The sequence below is a fragment of the Odontesthes bonariensis genome, chromosome 24, assembly GCF_027942865.1.
Source record: "Odontesthes bonariensis isolate fOdoBon6 chromosome 24, fOdoBon6.hap1, whole genome shotgun sequence".
Classification (NCBI taxonomy): Eukaryota; Metazoa; Chordata; class Actinopteri; order Atheriniformes; family Atherinopsidae; genus Odontesthes; species Odontesthes bonariensis.
In genome coordinates, this window is record NC_134529.1 from 4,273,842 (window position 1) to 4,296,388 (window position 22,547).

Genomic DNA, 22,547 nt, shown 5'->3' on the forward strand with positions numbered 1-22,547 from the left:
GGATATGACTGATGGGGAAAAATAAATCTTAAAAGAAGAGAAGAAAGTGTAAGAAACAGAAAAGGAGAGGCGGGAAGGCAAGAGAAGAAGCTAAAGAAGGTACAAATTAAAGGTAACGAGGAAAGGAAAAGAGATGGTCAGAAGAGGAAAGGAAGAAGGAAACAGAAAAGGAGAGAATGAGTAAAAGGAAAAAGACGGGGAAGAAACTAGATAAGACAGGATGAGAACATGGGAGAAAGGGAGAGAGGAAAAGGGGGATGAAAGAGAAAAGAGGATTGAATCCAGAGATGGATAGACGGTGCTTTGAAGAGCATGAGAAGGAGGGAGGAGAGAGGCGGATCAGAGTGAGTGAAGGATGAGACGGAAGGCAAAGGGTTGGAGTGGCTGAAAGAAGGGAGGCGATGGACAAACTGTGAAAAGAGAGGGAGAGAGTGATTAAAGGGGAATGAGAGAGGAGGTGGCAGAGGGTAAGAGGGGTAAAGTTTAAGATTCAGAGAGGAGAGAAAAAGAAGAGTAGTAGAAGAAGAAAGGAGGGCAGGAATCCAGCAGTTTCTTTTCATGGATTTCCCAGAAATGCCAGTTGTTTCAGTGGTTTTATCAGTAAAACTTCAGACCAAGATAACACACGCATGTTCATTTATGATGTGTCACAGAACAAGAAAATCACAGTTTTCCACCAGCCGGAGGGAAAAATACATGTTTGAAAATAAAACGTCTGCATTTGGACGCGGAACTTTCTAAAAAGAGGACAAAATTCACAGACAAAAGATCCCAATCCAGGAGTTTGTGGGGAGGCAGAAAGCTCGGTGCTGCACTGGCAGGGAGGGGCATAAAAATACACAAAATATTCTATTTTTCTTACTAAAACTTAAAGGGAGAATTTGGGCACGACTTAACTTATGAAATACTGTAACAATAATAACCTTTTAGTCCACGTGTAAACATGTTGACAGCGTAAATAAAACGCTTGTTAAGTTACTTAGATATAAATCTCCTGATGTAACTCATCGTTTAGGCCACCGGGGCTTCACCTGGACCACAGACTGAACTGGAAATGCAACAGAAGACCGAAGACTACTTCACCTTCACTGTTTGCAGTTGGATGCTGCATATCTTTCAGAACTCTATGATAGTGCAATCTGCTCAGCAGCCATCTGTTGGGGCAGTAGCATCAGAGCCAGAGACTCAAAGAACTGAACAAGAAGTCTGTGCTTCTTCTTCACAATGTGTGCTCAGTAAGAAGCTTCTTCAGCTTTGATGCAACAAAGACGATCACAGGAGGTCTACACTAATAGCCCCCCATGCAATGACTGCTTATAATGACAAATTTACTAACAGGGGGGAATGGATGATGGCCACAGAACTGTGAATCCCTCACAGGGCCGAGTCTGCTCTCATGTCAAAGCCCCTGAAGAAGCATGAAGGATGTCCTTTGTCACCAGTGGTCTAATAAAATGGTTGCGATACGATACGTAGCAAACACAGCTAACATAATTCTGCAATGATTACTTATCAACAAGCAACATCTTCATAAAGCAGCCAAAATAGATGTCAGAGCAGGGATCGCGTTAACCCGAATAAAACGGTGACGGAAAAATCTGAAGGCCATCTGTCATTTTGACAGGTTGTAATTCACACCCTGACCACTTGGTGGCCAGTGAGCGTATTAATTAGCTATGGTCTCTCTTGATGCACGACCTCGTTGGCTTCCCTCGTTCAGAGAGTCTTGCCGACTTCTGACCACTTCACTTGGAGAAATGTTCCCTGATTTCAAACCTTCCAGTGTGGCAGCAGAGCGCGGATTCAGATCAACATCAAAACAGCCACGAAGAATCGTCTGTCCGAAGTCCAAAACCTCTGCAGCAATCCCACGTGAGACATTTGATTATGCACAAGGCGGCGCCCCATGTACAAGAGGCTATAGTCCTCGCTGCAGCTGTCCTGCATCAAATGGCCCTGTGCTGCATGTTGTTCCCCCTCTCTCTGCCCCCTGCTTCCTGTCTCTCTACACTGTCCAATCTAATAAAAGGCATAAAAAGCCCCAAAAAATAATAAAAAAAAAAAATTAAAAAAAAGAAGGCACGCAATTCAAGTCCATGCGGCCCAGGAGGAAGGCGTGAGACTGCGTTCAGGCCACAGCAGGTGAACTGTTCATATTTTAAGTGCAATCGTTTAATTTCATTGTTCATATGCAGCTACTGGGGCCACAGTCTGATGGCGTGGTGTGGATTCCCTGTTCAGCTCGTTCGGACTGAATATCAATTAAAAATGAAATGCTATTGAATATGTCATCATTATCACAAGACAAATACTACTTGGAACATGACCATTTAAACTTCAGTACTTATAGTTTATATCATTTTTAAAATAGATTATGGCGGGATTTTTACGACCTTGTCAGTCAAAATGACTATTTACTAACTTCCCTGTTTTTATTCAACTATACTCCTTAATTTCACCTGCCATTTCTGTCACTTTTTACTTAGGTATGGGTACCACAACTAAAAAATGATTAGATTTGTGTACACACAAGTCTTAGTTTGGCATTGGAAAAGTTTAAAAGACAATCCTGAGGATTGGATCACGAAAAGCGTCTCATTCACGATAGCTTCCCTTTATCTTGGTGTTTGCTGATATCTCTGTCCTGTCCTTGCAGCTCAAACTGGTCAAGGCAGACGGTTGCCTTTCCTGATGCATGCTCAGGATGTGGGAGCGAGTCAAAGTGAAGACTTCATCCTTCATTTCCATTCCATTTCTCACCCGGCAAACTATACGATTGTGCCGAATCGGTACCCATTGTGATAAAGTGTGCAACGAAAGCGTTGGAAGGGAGTAGTTTTAGCAGTTTGCCCACTAACCACAAGGTTGGTTCCAAACCCCAACATTCAGAATATGGTGCACTTAAATCTGGAAGGTGGACCCTTGTAATTCTTTTTGACACATTTGTCAGACAGTTTAGAGAACCCATTATAATCAAACTGAGCTGACAACAGCTTCATAAATGCTGCAAATGCTTATAATCTCGTATGGGCGATTACATTTCCAGGGAGAACTCCGTCTCCTTGACAAGGCCTTTGATTTGACCATCAGGAGGTTTTAAAGGATCTGCTGGGGAGGTTAGGTTTGTTGTGAACCTGCAGATCAGAAAATAATCCGTTAACTAGAGATGAAATGTAAGAGATTGCACGTATCCTTTCCTTTAATTTTCTTCTCACCCAGCTGGACTCAACCAGAGCTTTAAGTGCTGCTGGACACACTCACTCATTTTTACAAAGCGATATATGTAAAAATACTAAACACTTATGACTGCAAAGGAGACAGACATCAAAACCTTCAGCTGGAGCACATTTTTAGGTTGTGCCAGATTTACTTTCTCCATTTGAAGCTTAGCCTGCAAGAGCACTCTAAGCGCTAACCATGGTTAGCATGTGCTAATCCCTCCTCACTTGACGAACGGGAGGCATGAGGTGCTAGCCAGCTGCGCTAGTTTTAAGCTTTAATACTCTGAGAGTAAATAAGCTAGCGTGGAGCTAATCACTTTTAATGCCATGCATACAGAGTTAGCTCCAGAGACGGCTAGCTACCGCAGCAGCTAATCCTGATGGCTGCAGGAACAAGCTCACCCCCCCCCCCCCCCCCCCCCCAAATATGTCAATTCTAGAAACTGCAGCATGAGATTAAGATTAGAGGATGAAAAAGAGATGTTGCATGTTTCTTTGGGATGAATTAACTTCCAACTCTCTCCTGTTGAGGTTGACTGTAATAATTCTCTTTAGTTTTTATTTTCAGGGATGTTGACGACTCGACATTTTGAGCGTTTCCTTGAGCTTGCTCTGCTGCTGCTTTGAGGTCCCTTATTGTCTCGTTTCCTTTGCGAGGACAGGAAATGATGTCATGCTGGTGCGGGGCACAGAAATATCTCGGTAGCTCTTATCTTTAAGTGCTTGTGTGCGTCTGCACAAGTGCTTCACACTGAAGCACCTGCTGCTCTCTTTCTCTCCCTCAGTCTAAAAAAGAAAATCACAGCCTTCATTCCAAACCCTCCTCCTCTTTCATTTCCTCCTGCTCCTCCTCCTTCCGTCCGTCCGTCACATGTTATAAGCCCCAGAGGCAGGGCACCAACATGGGCTACAATCTCTCCATCGCTCCCTGCTTCAGGCAGGAAGCCTCCAAGTGGCACAGCAGAGGCAAGCCACCTGTTCCCCCCTGGCAGAGGGGATCAGGGAGGGATGGTTCAGACGAATAGTACAAGGAGTGGAAGAAAAAGTTGAGGGGGGGAAGAAGACAGAGATACAAGAAAATGGGAAAGGGAGGATGAAAGAGGGAGCAAAGTAATCAATGGGTGTTGGGCCAGGAAAGAAATGACTTGCACAAAAAGAAAGAAAAGAAAAGGAGGTTGGAGACGGAGATATAAGGGAAAAGTGTTACAAAAAGCAACTGGAATGCCTGGAAGTAACAGAGTGAAAAGGCAAAGACTGCCTAATTACAATCCCTCCTCCGTCTCGCTTCCCCTCCTTTTCTCTCCATCACACACTTCACACTTTCACTTTATTCCGGATGGTTCCAGGGCAGATTTCCACGTCACTGGTTTTTCACTCCCAGGACACTGAAGGTCCAGTTCAGAACCGCAGTGGGATAGATGGCTTCTACGGAAGCCCAGAGCGGACATATACGTATAAACTTTTTTTTTTTATGGTTTTCTCGAGATAATTAATGTAGTTAATGTACCGATGCTTTTCGAGACCACTTTTTCTCCCCATCTGCCCCTCTTTATATGTGTTTTATGTGTTCGCAGTTTGTTTGTCTTGTAGAGATAACTTCCATAACGGCTCGCGTCCTTTAAGCAGACGGCCGGCTCGACTGCAGCTCAGCAGGCGTTTACTCCTCAGTGAACCTGCTGATACAGTCGACTTCATCAGTGACCAGCTGAGGGGACCAGGCCGTCTCCATGGTTACCGAATGATGCACGAGAGGTGCCATTATCGTTGAAATAACCATGATTGGAGTGTGTTAAACCTGATTCCATTCTTCAAATGCTCGTCACACCAGCGGGATTTGCTTTGTGCAGAATTGTTACACAAACGCTCCACATTCCATGTTTGATTCATAGGCTATACAATACATATAAACACATATAAACAGGGGCGGACTGGGGAGAAAAAAATGGCCTCGAAAACCATCGGTAAATTAACTCGTTATCTCGAGAAAACCATCAAAGAAATGTTTATACGTACCACGTCCGCTCTGGGCTTCCGTAGGCTTCATCTCCAAAGCTCAAACATCTATTTTATGTTAAACTCTTATAATTCCTGTCTTTCTGCTTTGGGAGACTGTGGGAGATCTGTTCAGTATCACTCAGACCCTCCACTGAGCCTCACATCTTCGCTTTGGGCACCACAGCGCCACCATTAGGTTGCAGGTGGAAAAAGGTTTTACAATCTTTGCTAAAATTATCACAGATTATCTCCAAACCTTCTGGCCCCAGAAGTCCCCCTATCAATTATATTAGTCCATGACAATTAATCCCAAACAGGAAGGGTTCAAGCAACTTTTTTATGCACTGTCATGAAACTGCCGTCCTTGCGGCTTTTGTACACCAAACTGGCAACAACAAAGGAGCCCCCAGCTGGGTCTCCTCAAGCCATGAGCGTCTGGGCTAACGAGCAGCACTCAACAATACTGCAAAGACCCCATCCAATATGCCATCCAAGCCTCTGAGAAAGGACAGAAAGGGGCCGAACCCGTCACAACATTATCATTTAATCACCAAAGAAGTTGGTGTGTAGTTTCAGGATTTGATTTGGGAGAACTCTCTTGCAGGAACGGCGTTGGTTACGTCTTCAAATAAGAAGAAATTGCACTAAAATGTCTCAAATACTTTGTTCCCTGGCTGCTGAACAGCCAGTCAGAACGATCCCCGTCACGGACAAACTAACAGATTAAATATGCTGAATAAGCTGAATTATAAATGAAGACAGGATCCAACGGCGCAGACATGTTTCACAATGAAAAGATAAGAAAAGCAGACATTCGCTGATGCGTTCCCATGGCTAACTGTCTGTTGGTGTGGAAGAGCTTTTAGTTTATGAAGAAAACGCTTCGGATGACTTGCAAGACGCAAAAACAGTGAGTCAGCTGTTTTTGTCTTATATATTTAAGGCTAACTGCTAATATTAGCACTGCAATCCTTTCAGGTTCCTTTCACTGTTTTATGCACGTTTTGAAGTTTTGACCCGACTGACCACATAATCACACTGGAAAAAATGCCCCTCCAAAAATAAGTAAAAAAAAAATAAAAAAAAAAACAAATAAAAGACGATTTTGCTTGAAATAAGCAAAAAAAATCTGCCAATGGAACTAGTGAAAATCGGCTTGTCAAGATTTCTTGAAATAAAATGTGATATTTAGGACTTTTGAGTTAAAAGTGATCTTGAAATTAGCTTAAAAACCTCTTCAAATGAAAATAAAAGCTTGTTTCATGTGATATGTGACTCAAAACAATTTGTTTTCAAGACTTTTTCACTTAACAAGATATTCAAGATGTATTGTATTAAAACAAGTCCCTATATCTGGCTGAAATGGTACTTGTTAGGCAGTTGTGTCTTATATTAAGTGTAATGAGATACTCAATGAGACAAATATACTTGGTAAGATTTAGATTTTTTCCAGTGCAGTCAATCAAGGTCTCTCCTTGAACAGAATAAAACACGACAAATATTTGCTGACTTCTTCTTCTTCTGGTTTTGTCCCAGTTACAGTCAGGAAAAACACAGCATTTGCCACCACATTTGGACACCACATAACCTAGTTTATTAACTCCAAACCAGATTCATGAACATATTTCCATTTAGCTCAAGTACAAAAAAACCCCAGAGCTGCTAGCATGAATGCAGTCTTGCCGCCATTGTTGCCGTTTTCCCCGTTTTATGAGTGGAAACTTTTTTTTAAAAAGGCTAAAAATCCAGAGAAAACATTTGTGCCCCAAAACAAACACACACGTAATCATATACTGACAGGACACATGCAGAGATTGATGTGGAAACGCACAGAGTATAGCACCTCGTGCACACACACACACACGCGTGCACACACACACACCTTGGAGCAGGAAGTGTGCAGGCTGCAGAAGCAACAAAGCCATCATTTGCATGATGAACGATGCGGAAGTGAAACTAAAGCTCTTTATTGTACCGCACTGTACTCACACACACACACACACACACACACACACACACACACACACCACTATACTCTCTCACACACGTGCACACACACATGCACTGCTTTCCATGCAATTTGAATGCACAAACAAAGAGGCCAGTGGACTTCTGGTTACTTAGAGGAAATGAAAACCAAACTAACTGCTGCCGTCTCTGCAACATTAATATCCCTTAATGCTATTCAAATACTGTTGCTCTGTTATCTCACACACACACACACACACACACGTGCGTGTGTGTGCGCGCGCACGCACGTGCACGAAGGCCGTCCATTTTTGACGCAGCTGTTGATCAGTACACATGATCATTATGCGGACTGTGTGTGCAGAGACGCACTCTTCACGCGATGCTGTCAAGGGCACAGCTTGCATCCAAGCCGCGGTCACCATGGTAACGGAACACACACTTCTTCCTCCTCACCTCAAGGCTTTTCTTTTTTTCTACTTTCTTTATCAGAGCGTACACACATGTGGTGGGAGTGGAGGTGACTGTGTGTTCCAGTAATTTCCTGTGTTAGCCAATGACTCTACAGAGACCCAAACGAAGCTCTAATTGTTTAGTTTTTTTTAAATTTTATTTATTATTTTCATTATTTCACTGCGCCAACTCAGCGGTTACCATGGCGTCCACATCTCCATCCGAGTCCCCATCTCTTTGTTTCCTTTTGTTATTTCACCTCGTGTTTTTTGCTTTTGCAGATATTTGTCAGGGATGTGGAACATGTCATCACTTCTTCCAGTCAGGGCTCTTTTTTTTTTATTTCGAGTTTGTGTCTTTTCATGGTTGTTTTTCCTCATTAAACCCCATCTGTCTCCTACTGTAATTTCCTTGTTATTCATGAAGTCCTTAGACAAAAGAAGTTCAGAACTTCAATGAAAACAAAGACTGAAGCTCTCCCAGCGATAGGAGGTGCAACGTTATCTTATTCAGACGTGGGTTGAGGTGTGTTTTCAGCAGCAAATCTGCTGAAAGTCGCATGCGTCAGCGATTAATGATGCTGTAAAGCTTTATAGCCGTGGTATTTAGCCTCCGGAAGTCTTCTGATTAATATGCAATTCATCTGGACTCCCAGAGACAGAGTCAAACATATGTACAGTATCGGCTCTACTGCTGACCAACGTCAGTTGCCAACTATTGTCCCTGCAAGATAAAATCTTCTGAGCAACGATAATCTTTTTCCTCATAGATCACTATGACAAAAATAGACGCCGTAAAACCGTTTCACAGATTAAAAGTCCATTATCTGTAAGACTTCCCCAGGCCGAAAAGCTAGTTTTATGCTCAAGGCCATAGAGCAGAGAAATTAACCTTTTGAGCATCTCTCAGTCAGTCATCCGGCCGTTACATCACACTCATACTATGAACCCTCAATGTTTGCAGCTCAGTTTTCATCAGGCTTATTCACATGTGCATTTTTTTTTTTTTTCACATCATGCGAACACCAAACTGCTTCATAATTTCGCTCGTTTTCCTTTGGAAGAAATTCACAAAGCACATAAAAACACGGATGTGAACAGAGACACATGTTTGGTCTATTTCTGCACAGGTTGCCACATTTTAAGCAGCCGTTGACACTTGTCACCTTTCATGTTTTCATAACCCATCTGACACACACACACACACACACACACACAGCATGTGCATTTCACTGTGCACAATCTGCAAGCATCCTGTCTGTCTGCTGTGTGTTTGCGTGCGTGTGTGTGTGTGTGTAACTGTGTGCAGACACGACACTGCAAAGTTTAAAAGGCCCACACAATTCTGCTTTGAGGTGCAGATAGTAATCTCTGCTTTACATGATCTATTTCTGTGCACGGGCCGACACAACCACGCACAAGCCAACGCAGACTCGTGGGTGACAACACACACACACCACAACCAGGAGGGAACGGTGAGATAGAAGGGGAGGAAGACGGACGATTGGTGTACAGGAAGAGGAAGTGACACTGCTGACACACATTCACACATGCATACACAACACCGTGTTCTGCCATCCATCACATCTGTAACCATTTAAAAAGGCAAAGAAATGAAAAAGGCCAGTCTGTAATCTTCAGCCTGCAGCGTCACACCTCTTCCATCCATCATAGTTTAGTTTAATCTTCACCACAGCACCCGTGTCACACGCCTCCTTCACGTATGATCCTCCATGTGCTGCACAGGAAGAGTGTTTCTCTTCAGTATTAGCAGCAGTTGGCTCCTCAAGCTTTAATTGGCGGCTCGCACTCGCATAGTAGCTTATAACAATATGGTAACAATATAACAATACATTTTTCCAAATAACACACAGCGAATACTGCACAGTATTAAGTATTTTTATTAAGTTTGCGTTTTTGTAGTATTAAGTATTTTTATTAAGTATTAATTAAGGCTTAATGGTGTTTCCTAAAGGGGGAACTGTTAAACCTGGCAACGCAGCCCGCTTAAACCACAGAGCACGCTAGCTCCTTTAGCCAGCGCGAGATGCAGGCACAATGGATCGGTTTTTAATAAAAAAAATTTAAAAAAGGACAAAAACCAGCACAAAAACCATGCTCATCCTGAATGTCTCACTATGATTACAACAACAAACTACAAATACAACATGAAGAAAGTCGAGCACATGCATGCCAGCTTCCACTCATCCCAGTATTAAGGTAAATGTGGTCTGAATTGAAGATGTATTGGCTTTGTTGTTTCTTTTTTACATGTAGAAATGCATATTTGCAAAAGGGGACTTTAGTATGCTGTCGTAAAAGTGGCTCTTCCCTTTATTTTGCTCTGCCAATGTGGCTCTTGTGAAATAAATAGTGAGTATCACTGCTCTATAACATGCAGATTAAATCCTTTCCCTTTACCAGGAGGAGTGTGCTCTGTGGGCTTCAATGTATTCAGAACTGACCCAGAAACTACCACCAACTCCAAGGGGACAAGCCTGTGACTACGGCAACATGAGGAGACTCTGAAATATTAAGGTTAGTTATCAGCAGGGAGCCACCACCTGGATGGCAAACCAGTTAAATCGATTTGATCTGATGCGTTTATGTTTCAGAGCCCCCGTGTGTCACATCACACTCAGTAAATGTGCGTTTCTGCAAAGGAAAAGTGAGCCGCGCCCACTCTAGTTGAAAATGAGCATTAAACTTTTTATAACGTCTGCTTTTCACCGCTTTCAGCCTCAGAAAACAGTGCGTCTCGAAGCTATAAATCTCTGTGCTCACGGCGGTCGGTATAAACGAAAACATGGAGCGATTCTGAGCATGCAAAAAGAAACTTTACATGATGGCGGGGCGGCAGGAAAGTTCAGCTTCGTCATTTACACTCCCAGCCGAGGTCACACCTCCAGCGAGGAAGCTGGCCGGTTGCCCCGGCAACCGTTCGGGGGAGAAAACAGCGAGTGCAAGTCTGGTTAAATGAATACAGCTCGACTGCCTGTTTCTCTGTGCGAGTCTCCTTCTCATGACAAAAGAATCAGCCATTTTAACTCATAATGAAGGTTACAAGTACAAAAAAAAAAAAAAAAAAGAAAACGTTCTCTCCTTTTATTCACGGGGGACTTCAACCTCAATGAAACTCTCAGACTTTTTCAGAACTAGTATGAACTGAGCTCTGCTTTTCCACGTATTTTAATCAAACCAAACTTCTGTCGCCACAGATTTTTATCAACCTATGCACACTCATTTTCTTCTTCTTTTCTCATTTAATCAACAGAATTTCCCTCAATCTTAGCAGCTTTGCTGGAACAAAGTTTGCTTTTGTTGGCGGATTTTCTGACGGACCTTCCTTCATTGCACCTTAAATGTTATTTCAGTTCTAAAGTAGCTTCATCTGATAACAACTTTTTTCTTTTCTACCCCACAACACTGCTTACCCTGCACAGGACTCTGACTCCATGACCCCATTTCATGCATTTGTATTGTGTGCGTTCTGACTGTGTTGAGGCGAGCGGCATCCACCGCATGCATGCACGCTCAGAGTAAAGATTCTGGGGTTCTTACCTGGTGTAAACGTTCCTCCTCCGTCTGCCAAACTGCCCCTGGGGTAGAAAGGGAGAGAAAACATGTTAGCACTTTAAATACGGCAAACACTCTCTGTGTGTACTTTGATGTTATAGTCCATCTGAAAGTTTGCAAGTGTCTGTTGTGACCTACAGACATGTGAAGGAGTACTGGGGGAAAGGATTTCCCATTTCAAAATAAAGCTGTAGCGGGAATATAGTTGAAATAGAATTTCATACACAAGTCTAAAAAGTCTTGCTTTTGTAAAATCACCATGACAACAGCAGGGGGGACATTGAGTCAAATCGAAAACATTCGAAGTCATTGAGTGAATTCTGAGAACTCAACAGTGACATTTCAAATAAAATCAGATGACATTTCATCTTCCAGTTTCAGATCACTGGGTTTCCAGTTGGTCTTTTCTCCTGTTTTTAAATTCCACTGCGGTTTCTTTTACACCTGCTGAGATTACATTTCTTTTCATCTCCGGACAGTTTTACCTTTTGTACGAGTGTACCCCCAAACCTTTCAGCATATCAGTAAGAGTCTGCATGTTTTCATTCCAGAGGTGGGTAGTAACGAGTTATATTTACTTGAGTAAGTTTTTGAAAACATACTTCTAGGAGTAGTTTTAAATCTCTATACTTTTTACTTTTCCTTGAGTAGATGTGTGCAGCAGAAACTGTCCTCTTACTCCGCTACATTAGGCTACAATGAGCTGGTTACTTTTCTTCTTACCTCTTTGGTATTCTACGCCTCATTATTTTTATCCCCCCGCGTACGCCTCATTTTAATGTTTTATTCTGACAGAGAGAGAGACTTCCGCCAAAGGCTCTACCATCTGACTGTGTTCCACCAATCAGACGCAGCCGTGCAGTCTGGTCACGTGACCGTACTCGATCTCAGCGGCGGGACGGGTTAGCTTTAGCATTAGCAGTCGTAGCAAACAGACAAAGAAACAGATGAAAAATGTCAGAACCAACGGTGGGAAATGAAGACGCAGACGAGGCCTCATACTGAAAGCATGTTTACCTTACAAAGAGTGAGAAACAGCAGCTACATTATGTGTCTTCTGTGGCAACCAAAACAAACGCACATTTCAGCAGAAACTCAATATCTAACTTGAGGAAACATGTAGCGCTAAGTTTCCTAAACTCGTTTTTTTCCCCATGGATAAATGAATGTTTGTTTTTTAGGTTACATATGGGTTACATATGTGCCACATACTGGCATGGGGACGTTACAAAACAACTTTATAAACAGCATGTCACTCACCGGCTGGTTGTAGGCTCGCGCATGTGAAAGCCCAAAAGAGTCAATGGACGATAATCCCATATACAAAACAATTATATTCTCTAGAAAAACTGCGCTCAAGTATTTAAAATATTACAACAATATTACTGGGCATGTATTGTTGTAATGTTTTAAATACTTGAACGCAGTTTTTCTAGAGAAGATAATTGTTTTGTATATGGGATTATCTTCCATCGACTCTTTTGGGCTTTCACATGCGCGAGCCTACAACCAGCCGGTGAGTTATATGCTGTTTATAAAGTTGTTTTGTAACGTCCCCATGCCAGTAATGTGAGAACCATGCATATGGTTTTGATGGTAAGGCTTGTGACTTTATTGTCGGATGGGTTATAAAGTGGTGTGACGTTTCTGCTGTGTGCAAGTTGTTGTTTTACGTGGAAGGGTTAGCGCTTGCCCCTTAGCCACCACGTATTAGCCTCGCATGACACGCTGTGCGAACAGAGCGATCTCCACACAGGGAGCGCAGATTTGCACCTGTCTGTGTCCTACTATCAGTAATTGACAACCTCTAGCAATGGAAACGCGCTTCAAATGCCCCGGAGTTCCCCTTTAAGTCTCTTTTATTTTTTATTGAAGTTCTTGAATTTACCTGGATTATTTTAATTTAAGCTATTTTGTAATTAATTAATTCATTTTAATTTATTTTATCAATTGGATGAACTCTAATTTGCCTAAAGATGATTATTTAGTATTTTTGTCTGTCTGATTGAATGCTTGTGTTAACAAATAAATCAGACGTTACTCAACAGTTACTCAGTACTTGAGTAGTTTTTTCACCGAGCATTTTTTTTTACTCATTTTTTACTTAATTATTTGGATGACTACTTTTTACTTTTACTAGAGCACAATTTTTTGGCTACTCTACCCACCTCAGTTTCATTGTGCCGCCACAACCTGCACGGTGACCGAGGCTGCGTAGCAAAGCTCAGGAACGCTACAGTTTTGACTTCATTAGTGATGAGAAACGCAGGTTAAAACCATCATTACATGCCACATCCATCAAGCCATTGCTAATAAAATGCTCCATTCAGAATAGATTAGTGAAATATAGCAGCTGATCAACTGATTGGCATCGGTTCATGAACTCGTTTGACACCGAGGGGCTTAAATGACCATGTTGGGTAACCCACTTTCTTAAATACGTCATTCTAATTTCCTTCATTTCCCAAAACGCTTTCGGACATCCCCCCTGAAAATGCCAGCATTCTGGGTTTTACGCACACTCAGAACTCGCGGCTGCAGCATGAAAGCGAGAGTTCCCCACACATTCGGCGCCTGAGATGTCAGAAGTGTAAAACAGTTTTAACATGTTCTGGTTCTGGTTTCGTATCCGTGGGTGTAAAATCCTCCTGATATGACGGATGAGCGTCGGCACTAAATAGCGGCCGTATATATTCTGAGTGACTAACCACCAGTTTCTTACCAATGCCTCACCAAATCAGTCACAAAGGTCACAATTAACTTGATTTTATACACAAAATTTTGAGTTTAAGTTTGGAAGACATGTTTAAGCCTTAAACTTAAAGATAGATTTTTTTTATTTTCGAACATGTATAAAAAAGAAAATGTATGCAACTATTTCTACGTACAAAAGAAAGAAAAAGAGAAATTAAAAAAATAATAATAATTCAATCACATAAAGTGCTAATACATAACAAAACACCGTAATTAAATTACAATATAACAAGTAACCCTCAATGTCAGGAGATAAGTTTGCTTTGCTAAATTAGACGGTGACATTAACATCAGTATCATTTATGTACTAAATGGTGCAGCACATACTTAGTCCAGTTAATAACCGATATGTAGCCTTCTCTCAGTATCCAGAAGGTGTTTTCTCTTGTTATTTATCACCCAGCTGGTGGGTGCTCAAGCAGGTTTTTGCTGTATTGATGGATAATGTTCCAGCTATCAATTCAACATCTAAATCGGATGATTTTATAGTTGCTGGAAGGTAAAAATTTAAATAAAAAGCTAATATTACACGAGAGAAATAATATTTGAAAATCCGACCAAGGTTTGAGGAGCTGGAACTTGAGAATATGAATTATTTTTCCCATATTTTTTAAAGTGCCATTCTATTTACACTGATATTACAGTGTAAATAGAAGCTTGTGTGATGTTTTTCCAAAGCAAAGCCTCGGTGATGACACTGGTTGTAAAACGGCACAGTCGATGTAAACCGAATGTCGGTTGTTGTGTCGTTTGGGATTTCCTGATTACAAAACACTGATTTAGCTCCTCCGTCTGATGCATAAATGCATGAAGTGGGAATAATTACAAGCTGTTGAGAAAGTAGGCCAGTTTAGATAAAGGTCTCCCTCCCTCACTTTGGATCATCTGCTTAAGACTGCACACAACTCGCAGAGCTCCTACATTTGAATACACAAAACACACAGCAGGCGGCTCAGAGGTGGACGCCGAGCACGGGGAAGACGATTGCTTTTCACTCGGCTTATTGTTGTCCCACAAAGAGTTCAGCAGCCCAGTGACAATCGATCATCTGAGGGTTAGAATGACTGAGAATAACTCTGTGTTCAAACCCACATACTCATCGATCAGACAGTATGCAGGGCGTTTACCCACAATGCACTTCGCTCCTGGCCGAGCCGAAATCAGCCGGCCTGAAGCTGATTTCTCTTAAGCTCTAAACTCTGTAAACTTTAGCAACATTTGAAACATTTTCAGGTGAGAAAGTAGTCGTTTAGATCCCCAACGTGTTGAAAACCTGACAAAATACCGGCTGTTTACAATTTTGTTCCCACGAATTCGGCGCTACTAAAGCTAGCCGCAGTGAGCAACGCACTTCTGGTTATTTTCACAAAATAAAATACCCGTTGCCTTTTATCATAGGGAAAGCCATTACGATACAATTGGTGCTTTTGTTTTGAAAACAGGAAGTGAACCTACCCTCGTTGTAGCTAGCTTGAAACTGCCGTTTTGACAGGAAATGACGATCTGCGACGTCACGTTACGTTGCATCTTGGGTAGTTTGAGTATGAGTAGTAACCTCATGATGCATACCCAACATTTAGGAGAATCTAGTATGCATCCGGGAACTTCTCGCTTACTAAAAGTTAGTATGAGTAGTAGGAGAAGTGTGCGGTTTCAAACACAGCCAAAGAGTTTCTTTTGAAGAGCTGTGGACCACACAAACACACCACCGAGTGATTAACAGCCTGCAGCGGGACAGACTCCCTTGTTGTACAATTTATCAACATCTCATTCTTTCTCCCCAACTCTTCCTGCTCCCTGTTAGTCCAAAGTTCCTTCACCATTATTTCCTTCTCTGAACGTTTTAATCTTGCTCTTCATAGATCATTCTTTCTGTCCAACAGACGTCCATGAAACCAAACCACAGAGGAACAACATCACCGGAGAAGCCAGTCAACCAGCTCATTAGGTTTTGTGCATGCGTGTGTGGGTGTGTCTTAATAATTTAGCCATCGCTGTCAGGACCTCAGTCACCAGAGCGCTCTCAGGTTCCCTTACAGCTCTCAGGTGATCTCTCTCTCACACACACACACACACACACAAAAAAAGGTGAAATTGTGCAATAGCAGAGGGTGTCCAGAAGGTGTCCGATACAATGCTGTTACAACAAGGACTGAATTATCTGACTAAATCTTAGAGTGCAAATATGATTCATTATTCAGAGAGCCAGACTTTCTTGGAATCTTTTAAAGTCCTCTTGAGCAATAGTTGTTCAGGCTTTTCTTTGGACATTTTCTGCTTTTTCATTCATTTTCAGTCCTTGTACCTGAACAATTTCAGAGGAATGTGTTTTTATGGTTGGTTATGCGACTAAACTCTGACCTATGAATCATTCAAGCAGGAAAAAAATACAGTAACTCAAGGGATGAACCAGTGTTGTGTCCACACAGAACAGACAACTGAGCAAAGAAGCCGTTTTAAACTGGATCATTAGGCACTTTGTTCCCAGCAGCCTGTCACAGAGACACATCATTTGTTCCCATTTCTTTAGCTGCATCTGTGAAAAACAGCTTCAAAGTTTCAACTTTGTTGTACATTTACGTTTAAAACTGCTTTCAGTTACCAAAAGAGTCAAATTAATATAAGAAATTCAGTTTAAAAAAAATCCTAATCCCAAAAAAAATTAACGTTATCACATCTAAAAGTAGGAAAAAAACAGACAATAATAAGAATTATATGTTAAACAACATCAAGAAAAAGTAAATAAGATTAATTTTAAGGTTTAAAAAAGGAATATAAGATATAATCTAATGACTAATTATGGAACAATTAATATAAATGAAATGATTAAACTGTTTTATGCCACCAGAAATGAATAATCTAGAAGCTCTTTGTGGGTTTTAGACTGGAATTAAGATTTGTTCCCATTTCTTTAGCTGCATGTGTGAAAAACAACAAAGATAACACAGTGTGACAGACAGGAAACAGGATTTCTGCAGCAACAAGGTGATTCCCAAAGAGCTGTTAGCTGAAAACTTGGCATATCTCAGCATGGTGTGCAGTGTGTCCTTAAAACATTTGAGGAAACTGGACAAGTGGAGGACAGAAGAAGAAGTGTCAGGCCTAAAGAACTATCTCCAGCAGATGAACAGGATCTGAAAGTGATGTCCTTAAGAAAGAGGAAAACATCCAGCAAAGACCTGACACAGGAGCTGAGAGATGCATCTGGACCTTCAGCTGATCCATCTGCTGTTGGCCCAAGCCTCATCAGAAATGGGCTCCATGGAAGGGTGGCTGTCAGGAAGCCGTTCTTAAGGAAGGGAAACAGGGAGAAAAGGCTGAGCTGTGCCAAAGGACACAAGAAGTGGGCTGAAAATCAGTGGCAGCAGGTCTGATGGAGGGATGAATCCTCCCCAGAGCCCGGAGCTCAACATTACTGAAGCAGTGTGGGATCATGTTGACAGAGAAAGGAACAAAAGGCAGCCCACATCCAAAGAAGAGCTTTGGGATGTCCTTCAAGAAGCCTGGAGAACTATTCCTGAAGACTCCTTAAAGAAAGGACAGAAAGCTCGTCTGAGAGGGTTCAGGCTGTGCTGGAGGAGAAAGGAGCTCAGAGCAGATACTGACTTTAAAGCTCGTTAGAAAGGTGGTGTTATGTTTGCACATTGTTAAATAAAATCATTATTTCCCTGGAAATATGTAAAGACTTTTATACAAACCTTTTTTTTATTTTTATTTATCAAATGCAAGACAAAAATATGAAGTGTATACAGGAATACAAGTAATTTTCTTTTTTTCATTTTCCAAACAACTTTAGAACTTGTGTACAACCCACCCTCCCCTCCCCTAGGTCTTTTACATGTTGTAGGATTTCACAGAGAAGTAAATAGCTAAATAAAGACAAAAACAACAACAATTAAGAGCCCTAAGGATAATTAAAATAAATAAATAAATAAATAATAAAAAAAGAGGTAGACAAATAAATACTATAATAATAATAATAATAATACATAGAAATAACACTAATAATAATATAAACAAATACAAACGACTAAATAAATGATACAACGTGCTAGTACTGATCTTTACATATACAACGTGAGTATTATTGGCTGCTTACTCCCCCATCACCGGGACAAACCAACTGTCACTGCTGCCATGAGGGGAAGATCTCCTATATAAACCCAAAGTGGGGCTTCATCCCGCTACCTCCTGAACCGGCAACCTATCTAAATAAGTAAGCAATGGTTTCCAATGTACATAAAACCTGTCAGGTGAACCTCTAAGTGAAAACTTTATCTTCTCTAGCTTCAGAAGACTCAGAATATCATGGATATACAAACTTTTATTAAAACACACAGCATGAAGACAGCACCAAAGACAACTTCTACAGTTTTCCCTGATTGGGTAATTTATGTAATCAACAGCTTCAGTGTTTAGCGTGAGGCGTTCTCTAAACTGTTAACTCTGTCAGAGGAGAAAAGTTGGTGCTTTATGGTGCTCAGCCTCATCTGTACATCTGACGTTCTTCATCCCATCAGAACGCTGCACATCAGCCGTAATGAAAGCTGTGTGTGAGTTACAGCGTGTTACCTCCTCACACCATGCCACACATCTGCAGTCATTTCAAATTCTCCAGCTATGATGTGATAATTGACAGCAAATGCGAGTCCGACACATGTGTGCAGCAAACTGGCTGCCACACCGCCTGTGGTGAGACAGGCAGGAAGACGGGCTGCAGCTATATGGACCATAAAAAATATGAAGGAGAAGATTATCAAACAGCCTGTCGGGATGAATTCAGAGCGAGATGGTTTTTTTACATGCAAACAGTTACGTAAGCCTCGGCAAACGATTTCCAACCGGTCGTAATGTACTGCAGCTCAATGTAAATCTCTTTGGCCAAATCCATCTTTCACATAAGTGCACTCAATGAGGGCTCCACTCACATGGCATATCCTCCCGTATGCATGCACGGACACGTCATGACTCACTATTGAACCATCTCTATGACAACCGAGGCAAAAATTGATCAAAACGGGAAGACGACCAGATATCGTTTCAATAGTGGACGCCAACTTTATTCAGCCTGCTGTCGTTCTCACGGCTGTTCTGTTACAAGCGCGCACATACGGAGGCCTGTGGTGTCCATTTTTAATCTACAGGGGAAATGTAGACGAGAGCTTATTTAGCTGTGCATATGACACCTGAAAGTATTTTATCTGCACTCTTCACTTTTAAATTAATTAATTAATTAATGATTATTTTTAATGTTTTTTTATTTTTTTATTATTATTTTTTTAATGATTTTATTGCCTTCTTGTGATTTTATGCAGCTGTAAAGCACTTTGAATTACCTTGTGTACAAATTGTGCTCTATAAATAAAATTGCCTTGCCTTATGGAACGTAAACAAGGTGTGGAAAGGAAAGTGTTCACGAACTCCAGTCTCAGGATTCTGAAGCCTTTTCTCATTTCAGAGCGTTTTCTTTCGTCGTCAGTGTCCCGGCCTACTTTTCTTTCAAAGGTCTTTTTATTATTGACAAAACATAAATGAGACAATCATTTTACAGGAAGATTATTTTGTATTTTCTGAACAACGTCCACCCATGACATAACCCATAACCCTGCCTAAACATGGACAGACACACACAACTACAAGTAAAAATGATCACCAACCATATTTAGAAAATGTAAATACATGCCGCATAGGTGAACAATAACAAAGAAACAAGACAGTAGAAAAAAGAAAAAGGAGAAAATCAGATATTATTGTTGTGGGTTTCTCATAAAATACCAAAAAGGGGACACCATATTTTGTAAAATTTATTCTCAGATCCCCGAATAGTGTATGTCCCGGCCTACTTTTATTGATATAAAAAGGAAGGAAACATTGATGTATTTTTGATAAAACTGCGATTTTATTTCAGTTTATTATGAGATCAAAATACTGATTGAAAATGTTGTTTTTTGTAGAATTTCTGGTGTCGTTGGATGACCAAAAGAAAAGGAGACAAAACCTCCAAAGAATACAGAGTTAGTTGATAGAAATGTTTTTTTTATCTTCAAGTTTTCTTTTGACATCCTGATATTACTTTCATAATGGCTGCTTTCGGCTACAATAACAGTGCAGTAAAAGTCTTTTTTGGCTGAAATGTCAGCTAACACAACAGAGAAGGTCACAAATAAATGAGGTAGCATGTTAGCTCTCCGCATTAGCCGCATTACATTTAGCTGACGCTTTTTATCCAAAGCGACTTACATCTATTTAGATAAAGGGTATTGGTTACAGGCCCTGCAGCAATGTGGGGTTAGGTGCCTTGCTCAAGGGCACTTCAGCCATGAATAGAGGTGTTGGGAGAGGTAATGGTGGGACTTGAACTTGCAACCCTCTGATCTTAAGTCTACCTCCCTAACCACTAGGCCACAGCTGCCCAGCTGCACAGCAGCTCTCCACGTCCTCCCTCTGTGGGGGCAGAATCGTTGACTAATCTGTGATATCTACAGACATCAAGACATTTGATGAGCATCATCTTAGCACGGTGGTAACATTAAATCTAATAAAACTGTGCAGGGGCACTCCACACCACACAGGATGGTGAAAAAACAAAAGAAAAATCAGGAAACGTAAGTGGAGTTGAGGGAGATTGGGTGTCCTGCGTTGGAGGAGACCTCACAGTATTTTTAACCCTCGTCCTTGCCCCCACAAACTGAGATGAGGCTTAAATTCAAAAGCTGTGAAGAATGCCAATGAAATTGTGCACAAGGGGGGGGTCATGTGTAGGTGAAGCTGTCGCCATCTTTGAGGCAGAGCAACACACTACAGTTAGAATCACGATTTAAACTGTCCTGATTTGGGCAGAAAACAGCAGAAAATAAGGGAAACCCTGCTCTGTTTCACTAGAGAACACGTGATAATAACTATATTTGTCCAAAGCAAAGTAGTGTTACCATCCATGGTGTTGAATTAATTAGGGCTAGGCGAGTTAACGCGATAATAACAAGTAAACTTGTTAATTATTTAACGCCGATAAATATTTTATCGCGCATTAACGCGGGTTTTTATTATTGTAAAAGTCTGTTGAATGCATCACATTCACACAGTTACAGCAAACACCACGAAGCATGGAGTAATAAAATAAAGATAAACTAGCAGGTAGCATCACCGCTACAGGTGGGAAGCTCATGGAGCTAACTGGCGCTACTTACCGTTTTACTTGTTTCAACATAAAAGCACGCATTTCAAAATAAATTGAAAAAAAAAACTCCTGCATTTACAGCCAAGTTGAATTGTCTTCTCAGCGCAGTAGTTCCAGTCTAAAATATCACTTAAAGGCAAAACACACAACTGATAGCAGCAAGTCATTCAAGGAAACAGACAGTGGAGCGAGGCTTCTACATAAAAACTGGGAGGTGGGGAGTGGGAGGGACGCGGAACAGGACAATGACTGTTGAAAATGTTGTGCAGGTCTCAAACCAGCTATCGCTTGTGCAACAGTGCTCCAAATATCACAAGGGTCTGTGGATTAGCACCCCCCGCCTTCCCCTCCCGCCTCATTAAAAGCATCTGTGACCAAGTCAACGCCAGCGAGACACTGACAGTGGACGTCAACATGTACGAAGGTGTAGGAGACGCAGGACTCATGCACCCAAGTGCTGACTAATCCAAATTTAAACTACATCTGTGGAGGGAATATGTTCCGTTTTCAGGTAAGGTTTGAAAAGCAGCTAAAACCGAGACCAGGAAGCTACTCAAAACTAGTTAACACTGTTTAATTAGTCATTTATCTGTTTCTTTAAGATGTGAAACAACAGATTACATGTTTGCGTGGACTAAAAGGGTCATTTTTATAAACTCCAAGACTGCGAAAAACTAAAAAAAAAGTGCTTTAATTTGGGTTTAAAAAGGAAAACTTGAGTGCAGCGAAAGCCTCGATCATACAGCACAGAGGCAGACTAATTAATCACGGACAGTTTTTAAATCATTCTTTTTAAATAATCACACCAGCCGGTGTCTGAGCATACTGAGCCAATTAATAGGCAGGCACATCTGTGGGCAGCATAATCTTGTTGCCGTGGAAACATAAACAGCAGAGGCCGGGCCAGCGGGTTTGGCATCGCTAAAGGTCATTAACACTTTAAGAGCGGGGCAGCGCAGGCGCTGAAGCAGCAATTCCCAAACAGAAATGCTACCAAAACAGTGTCGGCGTCCCTCATCCGACAAGAAGGCAGTCCTAGAAACCCGTTTTATATGCGAGTCAGAGGACAGATTCTGGTCAAAAATAACTCCAAGGTTCCTCACTGTAGGACCAGAAGCCGAGGAAATACCATCTAGAGTAACTACATAACCAGACAGTTTCTCCCTGAAGCGCTCAGGTCCAAAGATAACGACTTCAGTTTGAATTTAGAAGCAGAAAGTTCTGAGTCATCCAGGTCTCAATGGCTGTGTTCAAAACTGCATACTGATCGATCAGACAGTATGCAGAGCGTTTACCCACAATGCATTTCGCTCCTGCCCGAGCCGAAATCAGCCGGCCTGAAGCTGATTTCGCTTGAGCTCTAAACTCTGTAAACTTTAGTAACATTTGAAACATTTTCAGGTG

At 41.5% G+C, this 22,547-nt stretch overlaps 1 protein-coding gene across 2 annotated transcripts in view; it reads right to left on the minus strand.

Moving 5' to 3' along the window:
- Positions 1 to 22,547, minus strand: part of hivep2a (HIVEP zinc finger 2a) — a 149,560-nt gene that overhangs the window by 121,825 nt on the left and 5,188 nt on the right. For both annotated transcript variants that reach the window (XM_075459596.1, XM_075459597.1), the window contains exon 2: positions 11,198 to 11,235. The gene's annotated coding sequence lies outside the window, so the exon portion shown is untranslated. The remainder of the gene's footprint in view (positions 1 to 11,197; positions 11,236 to 22,547) is intronic.